The following is a 6,441-nucleotide window of genomic DNA, read 5'->3' as shown; positions in this document are numbered from 1 at the left end:
AGTACAAACGCACTACAACAACCCGGATGCACAGCCCGGCCCAGGACGAAGAGCCCCGGGCACACAGCCGGATCCCAAGCCAGAGCCCACTTAAAGCCCGGCCCGGGATCTCGGGAACGGTGTTCACAGTCCTGATTCTAAATACAGCGCCCTGTTCTTTTTCCGAACTCCCGATACCAAGCGACCTGTCCAGCCTGGCCCCCCGGGACTCCGGGCTCCGTCACACAACGCACAGTCCACTAAGCTCGGGACACACCTCCCTGGATATACAATACCATCTACAGCCCAGAGTTCTGGGAACCCCTTGTCCTCGGACCTCTACCCACCACTCCCGGAGACATTGCTCTGGAGATTTTGCCCTCCTGGGACATCTGCTGACGCTGTCACAGTGATAAGCAGACCTGGACACGGTGGGGGAGTAAGCCCAGAAGGAAACATGTCAGGGGAATCTCAAGCTACCTACCCCTAGGGCAACCAGCGCGGCCCGCCCCATAGGGGACGGATCGCATTGCCCAGCGCCTCCACTCTTAACTCTTCCTCTAACTCTCTTCACAGTTTTCCCTTCTCCTCATCTCCCCATTTCTCTGCTCCCGACGACCCCCTCCGTCCCTTTCTCTTAAGCCTCGGTCACTTTACCCAGATACATCTGTCACTCCACTGTGGCCCAGGTGCTCGCTCCTCTCTCAGCTCCCCACTCTCCCACATCCTGGGTCCCGTTTGCTCCTCTTCCAGTCCCCGGTTCCCCTCTGCCCAGCCCTGGCCCCCATGCCTTGTCTCTCAGCCCCGGCAGCAGCAAAGCAGCTCGGGCACTCACAGCGCGTCCAGCGGCGAGCCGATTCCCGGCTGTCCCGGGGGACAGGCAACGGAGTGGGGGGGCTCCCCCCAGCGTCAGAGCCGCAGCTCCTCTGGAGCGGTCCGGGACTCACGCAGGGAGTTAGGGAGAGAGACCCAGAGCCGACTGACTCCCCCCCGCCCACGCCCATTCACTTTATGGCAAGTCCGGGGCGCCCCCAGCCCGCCCGCAGCATAAGCGCCTTGCCGCCACGCCCCCTTCCAGCTGCGCACCCAAGGTCCTACCCCCTTCCAGCTGTGATTCCTCGGGTCCCGCCCTCTTGGGGTGGGGTCAGCCTTCCCTTGACAGTTCCTGGGTGACATGGAGCCCCACCTCCTGACCAATGGAAGGCAGCCCTGAGCCACTTAGCCTTGCCCTCTGCCCACGTGGCCCTGCCCAAACCTGATGGAGAAAAGAGGCGAGTCAAGCTAGGGCTGACTTTGAAGGAGCTGTGGGTGGCGTTGCAGGCTGGAGATCGGGAGGCCGGGTTTCTGGGGGTCTAGGGGTACAAGCGGAGAGAAGAGGGGAGCCTGGGGGATGACACTGCAGTTGGGTGGAGGAACAGGAAGGTCTGGCGGACTGAGGAGCAGGTCTGGAGAGTGAAGAGCGTGGGGGGCGTTCAGAGAAAAAGAAGTGAAGAGGAGCCAGGGCTAGATAGAGCAGTGGGGATACAGGGGTCGGGGACAAAGATACTGGGGCCCTTTGGTAGGAGCCGGGAGAGCACTAGGGATAGGTAACTGGGAAGGGACTTGAGATGCTGATTCCAGATGGAATTGGGCAAACAGAGTAGCACAGGACTCCAATTTTTCTTCGGTTCTCACATTTCTCAGATTGCCTTCGTTTGTTTCTCTTCTAGTCTCTTCTCTCTTGGCCCTTTTGTCTTCTTCCTTTCTCTTTTCTCCCATTCTTCCCTAGCCAACGCCTTCTCCCTTCCCTGAGTTTTTTTTCTTCTTTTCCTCTCTTCTTCATCTCCTTTTCCTCTTTCCCTTTTCTCTCCTTTCTTCTTTCCTGTTTTCTCTCTACAACTCCACTTTCCCCCTCTCTCCTTTCTTAGAATAACCCCATCACCATTCAATGGTCTATCTTCAAAGATTAGTGGAACCGCTGGAATGGGGAGTGGGATTAATAACAATCCCTAACATTTATATAGCGTTCACTCTGGGCCAGGCACTCTCATATGATTCGTTCGAGGTAGGTGCTATTATTATCCCCATTTTTAGGCAAACGGGCTAAGTGACAACAGTTTACTAACTGTGTCTGAGGTCTGTTAGAACTTAAATCCCCGGGACCCCAGGCCCAACCATCTCCACTGTGCTGCCTAATTGCACCTAATTAAGGATTAAAGGAGAAACCAGGAGGCAGACCCTAAGCTCAGAGTTTGAGCTTTCCCTGCTGGGAGTGCAGTACTTTGCTCTAAGTGATGAAAAAGTAATTTCACCTTTTTGGTCTGTAGTTTTTCATCTATAAAATGAGGGGATTGGACTGACTGACCTCGAGGTCTTTTCCAGCTTCAGAAATTAGGGGTTCTAGAGCCAGGATCAGCAAAGACTTTGGTTTTTAGCTCCAGGGCTGGCCATAGCTCTCAAGTCACAAGAACAGAGAGAGCTTAATAGCTAGAAGGGACCACATTTTACAAATAAGGACATCTAGGCCAAGAAATGTTAAATGACTAGCCTAAGGTCACACAAGCAGAGCCAGGATTTGAACCTAGGACCTCTAATTCCATATCCAAACACTCTTTCTACTTTACTAACCTGGACCATAGGATCTAAGAATTGAGAATTAGATTCCTTCACCTCATACTTAACCATGTGGCCACAGACATGTCACAATTTCCATAGGCCTCGTTTTCCTCATCTGTAAAATGAGAACATGTATAATATTTCTTTCACAGAATTTTTTCCAGGCTCAAATGAGATAATGAACAAAAGTGTTTTGCCAACTTGTAAATTTCAGCGATTATTATGTCCATTTGGTGTAGATTATTTTCTTCCAGGGTCTTAGTCACCCTGTCTTTTGGGGGGCAGACTGAAGAGAGCTCTGAACATTAAGCAACTGATGAGGCTCACTCCTCAGTTTACTGGGTTTGAGGAGCAGCACAGACCTGATGGAGAAGGGAGAGTAGACACTGACAATGGGGAGAGGGGTCACACTGTCCAGAGCTACTCTTAGCCCCTCATTACACTGTGTTCTCTTTCTTTGACCTCACTGTCTTCTAGCAAAAGCCATAGGGTTTCCCAGCAGGTCTGAGAACTCGGAGGGCCAGGCTGGAGTCCAGATAGAACTGAATGAAAGGGCCTCTGGCTCTTTTCCAAGACAGGAGGCTCCTCCTGATATCCATGGGTATAGGAGTAAGAAGGCCTGGAGAAAGGTTAGCTATTTCTCCCTGTTGTTGTCCCTCCTTTGGTAGTTACTCTGGTCAGACTCTGGCTTCCCCACTCTTCTCATTTCATTCCCCACTCCCTTTAAGGTATTAAGAAGCCCAATACTGCTCTGTTCTCCTCTTGCAAGGGGAATGGGCTATGATAGATTGCAAAGGAAATAAGTTCAGGCCCCCACCCAACTTAGCCAGAGAGAAAACAGGCAGCTGAGACCCTCTGTGGCTGGGTTCAGACTCAGCCTGGTATCTGTAATTCCCATTAACCCTTGGAATTCCAGTCAGGGCTACGGCCAGAGGTTAATGCTATTTGGATTTTGTTGGAAAGGAAGGTCCAGGATACCCCTTCCCTCCCTCTTAGAGCAGAGCCATAGGTGCATTCTAAGGAAGGCTTGAACACTGCTTTCCTTGTGTCTGTGGGAGGCTTTGAGATACAATTCAATTCCAATCAACAAGCATTTATTTAGACCTGCTTCCCATGAGCAAGGAAAGCTTGGTGCTTCAGATTTTACTGTAACAGAATATATGCAACAATTTACTACAAAATAAATACATACCACAGAGAATAGAATTTCCAGGAATTAAAAAACATTATGGTAAAAAGTACTTTTCATTGCACATCCTTGTGACAGGGGTATGTTGGGACCAGATCTTCAGTGTGAGCACCTCAGAAATAGGTAAATACTACAAATCAGGGTTTGATTTATTGTTTGGTTAATTGTCTAGTCTTAAGAAAGTGATGGAGAAAATATAAATAATACACATTCAAATTGAAAGGGTGTCATGCATACATTTTTTCCCTACTCCTACCTCAAGCCATTAGTTAAACGCTTGTTAGCACACCTTTGCCTTGTGCCTTACATCCTGGGTAACTGCTTGCCTTGCATTCCTCTAGTCCTGGTTCTAGCTTGGCAGCAGGAGAGGTGGGCAGTCCTGAGTAAGAGGGAAAATAGTGCACTTTGATGGGCTCTTATTCCTTTGCACCAAATAGTGCAGTGCTCAAAGGAGCACTGGTTTGGGAGTCAGAGCTGGGTTCTAGTCCTGACCCTACTACCAATTTGATGTGTGACCTGGGCTTCAGTTTCCTCATCTGTAAAAAGAGAGGATTGGACTAGCTGAAACTAAAGAACTTTCCAACACCAAAAGTCCATTGTTTTAGGTGTCTCCCAGTCAGGTGGCCATGACAGATGATGCCTTCCAGAAAGGGAACAGATGACTCTGTGAATTACAGATGGGCATATGTAGCTGTGAGTGGAGAGATACACAAAGAGATAAATACAGAGATGAATCATCATATAAAAGAAACACGAAGACATCTACGCTGATGGACAGGCATATAGAGAAGCAAGAACACACAATATATATGCTAATATGCATTTGGAAAAGGAGTAAGTACCGTGAGGTAGGTACTTACTTCAGGTGTCTAAGGCTGGATTTGAACTCAGCTCTTTCTGCCCCAGGTGCTTCACTGTGTCATTAGCCACCTACTGTACCACCTGAGATAGACAGAGAGATGAAAAAACTGAGACTCGGAGAAATTAAGTGATTTTCCCATAGACACTCAAATAGCAAGTGTCAATGATGGTATTTCAACTGGGTTTATCTGGTTCCAAGTTCAGCACTTTATCTACTACACCAGCTCAGACAAAGTAAAGGACAAACACACAGAAAAATCATATTTAGAAAGACACACCAACACACACACACAAATAAAACACACATACACACAGTGTATATTCATGTATGCATGAGTATGCATATGCATATACATATATGGACACATTTATGTACATATATGCACACACATATATGAAACAGCCTGGTGTAGTAAGTAAAAAGCTGCTGGCTTTGGAGTTAAAGAAAATCTAGGTTCAAGACCTGCCTATGACACATGATATACACTGGCTGTGTGACCCTGGGTAAGTATCTTCAAGACTATACATTGCCCATCTGCAATGGTAGAGGGAGGACAGCTAGGTGGCACAGTGAATAGAGGGCCAGGCCTGGAGTCAGGAAGACCTGAGTTCAAATCTGACCTCAAATACTTAACAGCTATATGACCTTGGGTAAGTCATTTAACCCTGTTTGCTTCAGTTGCCTCATCTGTAAAATGAGCCAAAGAAGGAAAAGGCAAACCACTCTGGCCAGTATCTTTGCCAAGAAAACCCTGAAAGGAGTCACAAAGAATCAGACATGAATGAAAATGACTAAAACAACAACAATGGTGAAGGAAGTTCTCTTCCAGGAACAGCTATAGAATAAATGTAGTCCCTGATCTACGTATCATTATATATGTGAATCTATATGTCTAATCATATGGATACTTCCACATATGCACACGCTTTCCAAGCTTCCAATCAAAGCAAATGCCCAACCTTTCTATTGTTAATTAAATTTTACTTTTTCAGTTATTGAGCATTTTTTTTTCTTTATAGCTCCCCCCCCAAAAAAAGAGAAACAAAAATGTAATCCTTGTAACAAAAAAGCATAGTCAAACAAAAACAAATTTCCACATTAGAAGGGCCCATCTTTTCAATTCTAACATTCCACCAGTGTTGCTGTATGGCAGGGAAACAGTAGAACAAAACTGCCTCTTAAAAACTAAACTTGAGTTTCACACAGAAGGCAATGGAAAGCCATATGGTAGGTGTGAGCTACTTATGATCTATAACCAGCAAGGAACTCTGAAAAAGAACAAGAACAAATGACTTTATCAAGGAGAAGGACGTTAAAGGAAGGTCACTAGCAGGTTGGATGGACCCCTTGTGTTGAACTTTTGGGATGACATGGATAAAAGTTCCATAGGAGGGGCAGCTAGGTGGCTCAGTGGATAGAGCTCTGGCCTTGGAGTCAGGAGAACTTGAGTTCAAATCTATCCTCAGACACTTGACACTTACTAGCTGTGTGACCCTGGGCAAGTCACTTAACCCTGCTTGCCTCACCAAAAAGGAAAAAAAAAAGTTCCAGAGGATGGGCAGGCATGGATGGATTATGATCTGCAAGTTAGGAGAGAAATCTGAAAGTTAGAAGTGAGATCAATCAATCAATAGCATTTATTAGCACTTTGTGCTGGGATATAAAGATAAAGGAAGACCAACCCTTACTCCAAGGTGATCACATTCTAATGCACATAAATAGGTACATACAAAATAAATACAGAGTAAATGAAAGATAACTTTAGAGGGGAAAGAACTAGCAGCTGAGGGTAGGGGTGGGGGAGGAACTAGGAAAG

The sequence above is a fragment of the Vombatus ursinus genome, unplaced genomic scaffold (assembly GCF_900497805.2).
Source record: "Vombatus ursinus unplaced genomic scaffold, bare-nosed wombat genome assembly UNPS02009205.1, whole genome shotgun sequence".
Classification (NCBI taxonomy): Eukaryota; Metazoa; Chordata; class Mammalia; order Diprotodontia; family Vombatidae; genus Vombatus; species Vombatus ursinus.
The sequence above is the reverse complement of the archived record's forward strand: the minus strand, read 5'-3'. Positions refer to the sequence as shown.